The following is a 12,749-nucleotide window of genomic DNA, read 5'->3' on the forward strand; positions in this document are numbered from 1 at the left end:
AAAGGCTAGAAATGGAGATGGAAGCAGAGGACTGAAATAACACAACACAACCATCTCTATCTTAACTTTCATATCCATCTGCACTTCAAACAAATAGATTCACAGCTTTAAATTCAGGTGTGTAAACAGAGCTTTTTTGTACTGTGTAAATGCTGGCTCACCACGTACTTGGTACTGAACTCCCACCTTGTTTACTCCTTTAGAAAAATAAAATCTATTTGTATTATTTCTTCCCCCTGCACCCTTTCTAAAGCATTTCCAATATAATATTTTAAAATGAGTTACAAATCTTGAAACACAGGCCCATTTTATTGCTGAAGGAATTGAATTATGGAGCATGGGACAATTCTCTAAGGATATGCAAATCAACATCCTTATTGAATGTTATTAAAATGTGCATTTATGACCGTGATTCAAAAGCAGTGAGTCTACAACAGTTCTCATCTTGAGTGTCGCACAACTGCAGTCCACTTGGAACTAGATTTTTTCAGATTCAGACTTTCAGGCAACATAGTGCTGACTGATTTTACTGAAAACATAGCCAAAGCGATCAAGTTCTGACAAGTAAAACACTCTCTTCTTTCCGAGAGTTGGTAAAGTACAATGATATATGAAGACATAGTTAGCCAAGAAATTAGAAACATTGCAGAGACTGGTTGAGGATATTAATAATCTTCTACAAAATGTGCCAGGTATTGCAACACCTGAATAAAAATAAATCCCACTCTCTTGGCTTCAGTGGAAATACTTACAGATGCTTAACTTTACATATGTAAGTGCTAGCAGGGTTGTGGCAATATGGTCTATATACTGGTCATCACAATATTTTGCTGCTGAGACTATGCTGAAGTCACAAAGGATTTTGAAAAAAGAAAAGGAGGACTTGTGGCACCTTAGAGACTAACAAATTTATTAGAGCATAAGCTTTCGTGGGCTACAGCCCATTTCATCGGATGCATAGAATGGAACATATAGTAAGATATATATATATACACACATACAGATAAGTTGGAAGTTACCATACAAACTGTGAGAGGTTAATTAGTTAAGATGAGCTATTATCAGCAGGAGAAAAAAACTTTTGTAGTGATAATCAAGATGGCCCATTTAGACAGTTGACAAGAAGGTGTGAGGATACTTAACTTAAGGAAATAGATTCAATATGTGTAATGACCCAGCCACTCCCAGGCTCTATTCAAACCTAAGTTAATGGTATCTAGTTTGCATATTAATTCAAGCTCAGCAGTTTCTCGTTGGAGTCTGTTTTTGAAGCTTTTCTGTTGCAAAATTGCCACCCTTAAATCTTTTATTGAGTGGCCAGAGAGGTTGAAGTGTTCTCCTACCGGTTTTTCAATGTTATGATTCTTGATGTCAGATGTGTGTCCATTTCTTCTTTTGCGTGGAGACTGTCCAGTTTGGCCAATGTACACGGCAGAGGGGCACTGCTGGCACATGATGGCATATATCACATTGGTAGATGTGCAGGTGAACGAGCCCCTGATGGCATGGCTAATGTGATTAGGTCCTATGATGGTGTCACTTGAATAAATATGTGGACAGAGTTGGCATCGGGTTTTGTTGCAAGGATAGGTTCCTGGGTTCGTGTTTTTGGTATGTGGTTGCTGGTGAGTATTTGCTTCAGGTTGGGGGGCTGTCTGTAAGCGAGGACTGGTCTGTCTTCCAAGATCTGTGAGAGTGAGGGATCATTTTTCAGGATAGGTTATAAATCTTTGATGATTTGCTGGAGAGATTTTAGTTGGGGGCTGAAGGTGACAGCTAGTGGCGTTCTGTTGTTTCCTTTGTTGGGCCTGTCCTGTAGTAGGTGACTTCTGGGTACTCTTCTGGCTCTGTCAATCTGTTTCTTCACTTCAGCAGGTGGGTATTGTAGTTTTAAGAATGCTTGATAGAATAGAGACTGGGAGTGGCTGGGTCAATTACACATGTTGAATCTATTTCCTTAAGTTAAGTATCCTCACACCTTCTTGTCAACTGTCTAAATGGGCCATCTTGATTATCACTACAAAAGTGTTTTTCTCCTGCTGATAATAGCTCATCTTAACTAATTAACCTCTCACAGTTTGTATGGTAACTTCCAACTTATCTGTATGTGTGTGTATATATATATATATATACACACACACACACACACACACGCATATATCTTACTATATGTTCCATTCTATGCATCCGATGAAGTGGGCTGTAGCCCACGAAAGCTTATGCTCTAATAAATTTGTTAGTCTCTTAGGTGCCACAAGTACTCCTGTTCTTTTTGTGGATAGGGACTAACATGGCTACTACTCTGAAACTTGATAAACCCAGTCTTGTTTGTTTGCTTTGGTGAGTTTTGATCAGGATTTTATGATTATTATTCACCAGGTTTAACCTAAAACAGGGCGAGCTGAGATGTAATCGTCTTGCTGAACTATGACTGGGAAACAATCAAGATTAAGCAAAACATTTAGAAATTGTATTCTTAAATACTGAAATGATCAATACATTAGTTATTTAAGATCTATTTATAACTGAACAGAGATAGAGCATCTTTCTTTCACTGCTGTCCCGTAAGCTATGTCATCTTGGTCTCATTCTGTAATGTTTAAAGCCAAGGAAATAAGGGCATCCAGTTTTGTGGATTAATCTCTTTCGTGAGCTGTAAAGAATTAGATTAGTAGCAGGGCCTTTTGGAGTTTTTCCAAATATATCTAAGCTGCTTTATACAAACTTCCCCTGAACCAACAAACCATATTTGACTTTTAAGCCTCTATCTCCCCAATTTTGTTTTTAAATTTCTTTTTGTAAATCATTCCAAGCCATTTGCTAGATAAATTGATATACGATAAAAATAATCAAGATGCCAAAACACTCTGAAGACATGATTGACACTGGTTTTGTAATTATTACTTTCCACTTAACACAAATGAGATGAAAGACATTTTCTTATAAAAAAAAAGTTTTGGTGCTTACCATTAAGATCTCAAAGTTCAGCGTTTAGACCATTATCTGTCCTGCTTGCAATCAGATACTGCTTTTAATACTTTCTCCCAAGAGACGACAAATGTTTGCTATCAATACGCACAGAGTAATTTGCAACTGCTCTGGTGGCAATCTGCTGTTTCTGACAGCAAAGCATTTTTGTCCTAAGTTCCAAACCCAGTTTCTTTGGATTTTAGTAGTGGCTGGGGACGTGGTTATGGGGTAAGGCTAAATTTGTGCACCAAAATGTCACAGCAGAGAGTAAAGACTGGGAAGATCAGATTTTCAAAGTTACAAATCAGGAAACCTGTTGCTGGGGTTGAAGTGGGGGAGTTAAAGGCACTCTTTTGGTGGGGGTCAGCAAAGTGTGCACTGGAGGATTTGGCAATGTGTCAAAGAAAAAGGAAATAAGGCCAGTTCCTCCCTCTTCCTCTCTCAACCCAAGAGCACTTTCCTTTTCCCATGTGTAAGGCAGAACTATTAAGTAGCTTATTAGAGGCCTGGTGCACGGGGAAGGAAAAAAGGGCAGGGTATCAATATATGACAGACTAGGGTGGAAGAGTACAGTCTCTCTCTGGGTACAGTCAGGGTATGTCTACATTACAAGTGGAAGTGTGACTGCAGCTGAGTATACATGACCACACTAGCTAGCAACATGGTAAGTACCCTGGGTTCCAGGTGCGCTTGTACAACCCATGCCACCATATCTTCACTGATATTTTTTGCCACGTTTAGCACAGATATGCCTTCCTAAACTGCAATCCCCAGCAACTGCAGTGTAGACATACCCTTATCATGCTTCCACTCTGATATTTGAGTGCCTTATGTGGTACCTGGTTTTTTAGACATATTAGCACTCATCTCACTTGTTATCAAATTCACCAGCTCAGGTGGCTGGCAGCTTCTTTGTTTGTGTCTACATTGCAATTAAAAAACCGCAGCTGGCCCATGCTTGTGGGGCTCAGGCTAAGGGACTGTTTAATTGCAGTGTAGATGTTAAGGCATGGACTGCAGCCTGAGCTCTGGGACCCTCCCACCTCACAGGGTCCTATAGCCCGGCGCCAGCCCAAGAGCTACACCACAATTAAACAGACCCTTAGCCCAACCCTGGTTTTTAATTGCAATGTAGACATATCCTTTAAGGGCAGAGTCTGCTCAGGCTATTTACAAAAATTGGGTTAAAGCAACTGTTTTCTGTAAAGCTGGCAGGGTCCCTGGGACAGGCCTGAAAATAGGAACACTGCTGTTTCCAGGGCCACCCTACTGTATTGGGTGCCTAACCCAGTGGGCAAAATATGTCCTGTTGACCCCAGAATCCTCTGTTAGATTTTCTCCCTTTTATAACTGAAATTTCCATACAGCATGCTCACCCAAATAACTAACACCTTGAATCAAGCATTGGATACTTTCTATAGCATTGCTGCTTGTTGAGAGCTGAAATGGAGGATCAAAATGAGAGTGCTGCACCACTAGACTTTATTATTTGTATTGCAGTAGTGCCTAGGAGCCCCAGGCATGGACCAGGACCCTATTGTGCTAGGTGCTGTACAAGCACCAAAAAGGCAATCCCTGCCCCCAAAAGAAATGTAGAACAACGGTACAGTAAACATCTTAGCACCCATGCATCTAAAAAGGTACATTCAGTGGTATTTTGGGAAGCCTTGCTTTTGAAGAACTGTTCATCTTATTGTACACTGAAGCAACAAACAGTATCGAAAACCATATTCTAACACTGTGATTTTATTTTGAAGTTCTATTTGCATTTGAAAATTGGTTCACGCCCACAGTAAGCACAGATGTATGACACGGTCATTTGCAACTGTTCTCCTGCCAAGAACATTGGATTCCAATTAATGGTTCATGTAAGGTAACAAAAAACAGCAAATCTAGGCAACAAGCACTGTCAAGGGAACAACAGAATCATTATGTAAACTGAGTATGCTACTATGTGATCAAAATAAAAGTTCAAATTAAGATAAGTGAGCAGTAATATGAAATACAGATTTCGTTTGGAATAAAAAGGAAATTAGGAGGTGAAAAAATACATAGATTCTTTCCTAGTAAAAGGATCCAATTAAAACTAAAGGGCTGCAATGTCCCTGCTGTGCCTCAGTACACAGTCCATCATCAGGAGTTGAGAAGAATAAAAATAATAATACAATATCTTATATTTATAAGTACTTTTTCCACTGAGGGATCCAAAGTGTTTTATTAACTTAGGGTCCAGTCCTGGTAACATTACCAGATGTAATGCTTACTATGTAATGTGAGTAGTTCCAGCGAGGTTAGTGTCCCCAGTCCTTGGGTCCTCTTGAGTTGTGCTTGGCACAGGACCTAAGAGGGAGCCCCAGGCCTCTGCTAGCTGTATCAGCTGCTAATGGCTCCCCAGGGATATCAGCCAGGGATTGCCTGAGTGTAGAGATGCTCTGGTCACATCCTTCAACAACCCTCACAGAGAATCCATATCAGCCTGATAAGGACAGCTCAAAGTGGCTGTAGCAGGGATCAAGATCTGGATCAATATGACTACTCGTAGTTGTAAACTCTGGGCAATATTCACAGGGCTAGGCTCTTAAACAGTTTCAAACTATACATTGGTACTTTTTCTTACTAAGTTGCCATGGGATCTTTAGCTAGCACAAGTTGTTGGGATCTCAGTTTTAGATCACATCCAGTGCACAGCAGTCATGACAATGTTATCTAATTAAAAAATCAAATATTATTTAAATACTCATACTATATTATACTATATCTATATTAAAAATAAGAGTTAGGTTGTTCTACCAGTCACCCCTTGTGCACACCTACGTTTAATGAGCTCATTTATTGTAGAAAAAACAGAGTCCTGAATGGTGAACAATAAAATAAAACCTTGAATTTCATATAATTTGTCTCTTGGTCCCTTCTCCCTGAATTCTTGGTTTTCTTGCTCAGTGAATTAAGTAAACTTCCGTCACCATTCTGTCTGGGTTTTTATCGACAGCCCTAGCAGACTCCAGCCAGCAAAAGAAGCTGCTAGTTAACTGAGTCTGAAACTCACATTAGGTTAGATGAGTTCCTACTTCAAGCACCATATACTTCTCCTGGTATTTGGGAGTCACAGTTTCCTTTTCTGTAGGATAATCTAATTACTGTACTTGTCAGAGCTTTTGGGACACAACTAAAAGTTAACACTGGGGCAACAGAGACCACAATGTAATTTGGCTATTTTTAAAGTTTTTCTTCTTTTCATAGGCACCAAGCTTTGCACCAAGTTTAAACTGCACTCTAAACTTCCCTTGCAATGACTGGAAGAGAATCAGAAAGCAGAATTATGTGTCATTTATTACAAGTAGCACTGCATGTTTGGAGTCAGGTACAATGGGATTTTAATCTACTCCTGTAACTTGGTTCTGATCTTAACTTCCCATGTCATTTTTGCTTCCCCATTCTCAGATGTCACCAGGTTCCCCTGATGCCATTATGAAAGTACTGAAAGATACTGAATGTTTTTTCTATTTCAACAGATTTAATACAACTCAGGAATGAGAGTAAATGGCAGATATTGAATGGTAAAATCACCATGTTGGCAGCTACCATATAATCGCAAAGAATAGGAGAACATTAATACTCAATGTTTTAATACTCAAATGACTTTTTTTGTTACAGACAGAGAACATATGTAGGATATTCTGGGCTTTTTCTTTTGAGGGCCTTTTGTTATTAATATTGATAGGAATTGCCTTTGCAAAAACCCAAAGGCACAAAACTGGAACACACCCCATAGTAATACTTTTTACATCTTATTTTCTGTATATAATTTAAAAGAAAACTATATTATCACAATCTTTTACATAAAAGTCAAAATCTGTACATACAGTAAATTGCTCCGAATACACCCACCAATATGTATGTTAGTCCTTGTTTAAAAACAGAGATGGACTGTCACAGCAAAATTCAGATCTAAACCCCAAATGTAAAGATTTTTGGACTGAGTATTAATTAAAAAGAAACAAAACAAAATCAGTTTCCTAATATTCAAATGAAGGGGTAAAAGACCCTGAGAAGTCAAAGTTTCATAACTTGTTAGGTAAAGGGCTGCATTGTATCATGAACTGAGCTTTTTTCCTGTTCTGCTTATGTTAAAAACCGTTTTTCTACTACAACCTGTAAATCCAAAAACTTTAGACTAAACCGTCACAGAAAAGGCCTTTGGGACTTGATAGAGAATGATAATTTTTCTCCACACTGTAGAATTACACAGCTAGGATATAATGCTCTAGTAAATTATATAGGTGGCTTTAAAAGGCTTATAGAAAGGATCCTATTCTGTACTAAACACCATGGTTTTTTCAGGCTAATTTCTGTAGAACCTGATTGGTTTCATCCCTATTAAAGTCTATAGGATTTTTCCTTATGGGAAGCCTTTGCAAACATTCTTCTTGGCAATACTTTTCCTGCTCATTGCCAAGGTGGCCCACATGGCAGTATATTGCTGAAAAGGGGCTGAATTAAAATAAAAAGATAAAGAAAGAGAAGCAAGTACCTCCTTATCTTCACTCCAGATACACAATTTATTACAGTGATAAAGATGAACTCAGAACTAACCCTACACAAATGATTGTCAAAGGGGAATCATCTTCAAACGAGTGAGCTGCTAATGGTGTTCTACATGGATCACTTCTTGGCCCTAATCTATTTTAACATTTTTATTACTGATATAAAGTTTGCCCATGACACAAAAATAATGAAGAGGACAGGTACCTGGTACAGAACAATCTGTATCATTTGGTAAGCAGGGTGCAAGCACACAATATGTCTTTTAATATGGCTAATTGTAAATGTATACATCGAGGAACAAGCAATATAGGCAATTAAAACCAGAGACGTTTAAAGATAAATTCTACAACTTTTTTTTTTATAACTTGAGATGTCCAAGTGACAGCTGTTAACCCAATTTAAATTAACTGATTTGTTATTGCAGAAAGCCTTAAAATATACTTAACATTTTACAGAGCCTTGCAGTCAATTAATATAAATGAAATTGAAACATCTCTAGAATCAAGAGACAAGGAATTGGGATTTAAAAGAAAATTTCAGCCGTCTTCCAATTCAAAATGTTTAACATTTTTCAATTGAACAGGCACAAATCCTCATTTATAAAGAATTTACTCAGAAAACAAATGAAAGTGTGTGGGAAAACTGTATCCATGATTAAATGCTATGGTTGACGCCAAACCTAATGGAGATTTCATACTTTGAAGTTAGCTTTTTCTGACTAAGGGTAAGATTTTCTGAAGTACTTAGTGTATGCCACTGGGCCCAGATTTTCAAGCCTGCTCAACTGCCATTTAGGGGCCTAAATGAAGCAACCAGATTTTCAAAAGTGTTTTGGATCCAGCAGATCCCATCAAGAATTATGCTATTTAGGACAAGGTTTTCCATGAGAGTGGCTCACTGCAGAGAACTTCTGAAAATCAGGGCACTTATTTAGGTCCCTAAATGGGAGCTGTTGGGTGTTAAATTCTTTTGAAAATCTGGCCATAAATGTAGTTTGTATACCACCAACACTGTTTTCCAAAACTAAAAGCTTTTACAAAGCAACAAAAGAAAGATAATAGATATATTCTGAATAAAACAACATTACTTTTATAGGATATTTGCACACATTTTGCAGTGTTGCTGTCAAAGGGTAAGGAAGTGCTTATTGAATGCTGCATGTGAAAGCTGCTTACTGGAAAAAAAATATTACTGCCAATTTTGCAAAAACCTGGCTACTAATGAATAACTAATCTAAGCTAACAATGTCTGGAATCAGTTTTTTGGAACACAGCATACTTTGTGATGGATAGAAATTAGGAAATGAAAAACTTACTGTGTTATTCCAAACTTTGCTGCTTATACTTGAAAAATAATTGAATAATAAGCACTTGGAAAGTTTTTCTTTTTTAAAATAATTTTTAATGCTTTCAAAAATTCTCTCAGCCAAAAGCAAGTAACTTGCTTCTTCGCTAATTAGAAAATAGGGCAGGATACGGCAAGCATGTGCACAGCATGTAATAAATACACAAACAGCATTGTGAAATTCCTCATAAAAGCAGTCTACTTGGTAAATGTCAAACACACCAAAAGAACTTCACAATCTATAAAATATATTTAAAATGTATTGTCTCCTCATAAGAAAATGAAACATAGCCAAGACTCTTCTTTTAGTTAACATGGATAAGCGGTGTGTTCATGCTACAGTGTCCAACTGTGTATATTTATAATTTAATTAAGAAAAATACTGTAGAAAGGTTGATGGTTAATTCAGATGCATGCAGAATTACTTGCATTGATTTCCTGATACAATACTGGTAGCATTATAGCCTAAACTCTCCATAGAATTCACAGAGACAGACGTTTAAGTGTCTAAGAGACCAAATTTTAAAAGTTTCCTTCCCTTCCCCAAACTCCCAATCCATCTTTACAGTCATATTTTCAAAACAAAACTAATTGTGGACCTGTAATTTTACACACACAATCTTTTGTAGATAAGAGTTATCTAATCATCTGAAATGTGAACATAATATAAGAATAGCCATACTGGGTCAGAGCACTGGACCATCTAGCCCAATATCCTTCCTTTCAACAGTGGACAGTGCCAGATTCTTCAATAACAAATAGAATAGACCAATTATTGAGTTATCTATCCCCTGTCATTCAGTCCCAGCTTCTGGCAGTCAGAGATATAGGGACACGGAGCATGGGATTGCATCCCTGACCATCTTGCTGGACCTATCCTCCAGGAATTTATCTAATTCTTTTTGGAACCCAGTTACATTTTTGGTCTTCACAACATCGCCTGGCAAAGAGTTCCACAGGTTGACTGTACATAGCATGAAGAAGTACTTCCTTATTTTTGTTTTAAACTTATTGCCTCTGAATTTCATTGGGTGACCTCTGCTTCTTATGTTATGTGAAGGAGTAAATAGCACTTCTTTATTCACTTTCTCAACACCATTCATGAATTTATAAGTCTCTATCATATCGCCCACCTTAGCAGCCTCTTTTCTAAGGGCTGGTCTATACTACCGCAGTAAATTGATCTAAGTTACGCGAATAACGTAACTGAAGTCAACGTACTTAGATCCACTTACCACGGTGGCTACACTGCGCTGTGTCGACAGGACAGCGTCTCCCATCAACTTCCCTTACGCTTCTCAGGGAGACAGAATACACAAATCGATGGGAGAGTGCTCTCTCATTGATTTCGTGGGTCTTCACCAGACCCGCTAAATCGACACTTGCTGCATTGATTGCAGCAGTGCCAATCTACCGGTAAGTGTAGACATGCCCTAAGATGAACAGTTCTAATCTTTTTAATCTCTTCTTATATGGAAGCTGCTCCATACCCCAGTTTTGTTGCCTTTCTCTGTACTTTTTCCAATTCTAATATATCTTTTTTGAGATGGGCTGTTCAGATCTGTATACAGTATTCAAGGTGTGGGTGTACCATGATTTATATAGTGACATTATGATATTTTCTGTCCCTTTCCTAATGGTTCATAACATTCCGTTAGCTTTTTTGATTGCTGCTGCACACTGAACGGATGTTTCCATAGAACTATCCACAATGACTCCAAGATCGCTTTCTTGAGTGGTAACAGCTAATGTAGCCCCCATCATTTTGTATGTATAGTTGGGATTATGTTTTCCAATGTACACTACTTCTCATTTATCAACACTGAATTTCATCTGCCATTTTGTTGCCCAGTAGCCCAGTTTTGTGAGATTTCTTTGTAACTCTTCACAGTCAGCTTTGGACTTAACTATCCCAAGTAATTTTGTATCAACTGCAAACTTTGCCACCTCATTGTTTATCCTTTTTCCAGATCAACTGTAGATACAAACCTTTGCATACAGAAATCAGGAAGCTGGATAGGGTCTAGGGTCAGATTTTTAGAGTGGTTAGGCATGCAAATGCATGTGTAATTTCAGAATGAAATTACATGACTACATGCACTCAATCTATATTCAACTTCAGTATTTGTTCATAAATTCAGCATACAATTAGACTTATTTTACAAACATGCAACGGAGAGCTTAATTTATTTGAAATCTTATCCCTAAATTCCTATGAACCCACAACTGACTGCATTTGCAAAACTGCTGACACAGATTAGTCAGAATTTGAATATATAGCCCTTAAAATAGATTGTACAATACACAAGAGAACGAACATTAGTTAATTTTGATTTATGTATATAAACAACTCCTTTCCTGAAACACATAAGGGAAAAGAAAGCAACTCTGTATGCTAAATGAGCATTTGTAGAAACTAGCTCACCACAACTGAATGTGGGGGTGTCCTTGTCCAGCTGATAGGAAGAAAAGGGGTTGTTTGTCTTTATGTGGGGTCACTTCTGCAAATGGAGGTGGTGAACAGAATCTACCTGGACAGAGCAGGGAGGAACAGGAAGTGGCTGGATCAGGTGGTGGGGGAACTCCTTGTGAAAGATGTCTAGTGCAGGGGTACTTCTCACAGAAGGGATATGGTTCTCAGATAAAATGGATTGGAAGAGGATTTAGAAGAACGCATCCCTTGAAGAAGCTGGAGAAGTGGGGGTTTGGGGCTCCTAACATCTGGTGCAGGTGGGAGCCAATTCCCCCTCCTTTTTCCAGCCTCATTCATCCTCATATGACGGGGCCCAGAAACAGGCTGGCTGGGACCAGGTTGGGATGTAAGAGTGCTGAGAGCAGTTCTTCCAAGTAGGGGGGAAACAATTAAGAAACTAATGATGACCTGCTCGATAACAGTTTATTGCCGGTTATTCCCAGATATTTTAAGTGAATTAAGTTGCAGTCTAATTAAATCACATCCATTGCATCTTGTCTTTCTTCTGGCATAGCTGGGACAACTACAGATTTGTAATGAAGAAAGGTCTGTGATGGATCAGAAGGATCTGTTGCTTTATATCTAATTGAAAAACAATTCTGGGTTTTCCCTCTGTATGTGAGGCTCTGGCCTTACAAAATGTATATCCTGTAGTTAATTTTAAAAGTGCAGGAGATATCCTACTTTACTGATTCCTCTCACCTGTCCTAAAACTTACTTGGCTCTTGGGCCTACAAAAGCTTACACAAACATTAAACTATAAGCAGAAGTAGTTTCAGTACTCACATGATTAAAGTCAAAACAACTCACATGCTTAAAAGTTAAGTATGAGCATAAGTATATGAAGCATAAGAATGGCCATCCTGGGTCAGACCAATGGTTTATCTAGCCCAGCATCCTGTCTTCCAATGGTGGCCAATGCCACGTGCTTCAACGGGAATAAACAGAACAGGGCAAATACTAAGTGATCCATCCTCTATTGTCCACTCCCAGCTTCTGTTAGAAGCTTATGACACCCAGAGCATTAGGTTGTGTCCCTGACCATCTTGGCTAATAGCAATTGATGGACCTATCCTCCATGAACGTATTAATTCTTTTTTGAACCCAGTTATAGTTTTGGCCTTCACAACATTCCCTGGCAACAAGTTCCATAGGTTGACTGTGCGTTGACTGGGCTCTTAAATTCTGGAGTCCACTAACAGATCTCCCTTGAGTCTGCCAAGTCACTCCTGCTGTGTGAGTTCAATGCCAACATGAGGTGAGAGAACAGCATGGACAAAGGGCAAAGGGCAACTAATTATCTGTGCCATATAAGTTAGCGATGAATCTTTGCACACAGCCAAGGGTTCAATTTAATTTTTGTTTCTTTTTCATCAAATTCAAGCTGAAAAGCCCATTCCAGTACACTGATATTACT

At 38.4% G+C, this 12,749-nt stretch overlaps 1 protein-coding gene across 2 annotated transcripts in view; it reads right to left on the reverse strand.

Moving 5' to 3' along the window:
* PEPD (peptidase D) overlaps positions 1–12,749 on the reverse strand; it is a 234,086-nt gene that overhangs the window by 13,569 nt on the left and 207,768 nt on the right. The gene's annotated exons all lie outside the window — the stretch shown is intronic.

Source organism: Chelonia mydas, chromosome 12, assembly GCF_015237465.2.
Source record: "Chelonia mydas isolate rCheMyd1 chromosome 12, rCheMyd1.pri.v2, whole genome shotgun sequence".
Lineage (NCBI taxonomy): Eukaryota > Metazoa > Chordata > Testudines > Cheloniidae > Chelonia > Chelonia mydas.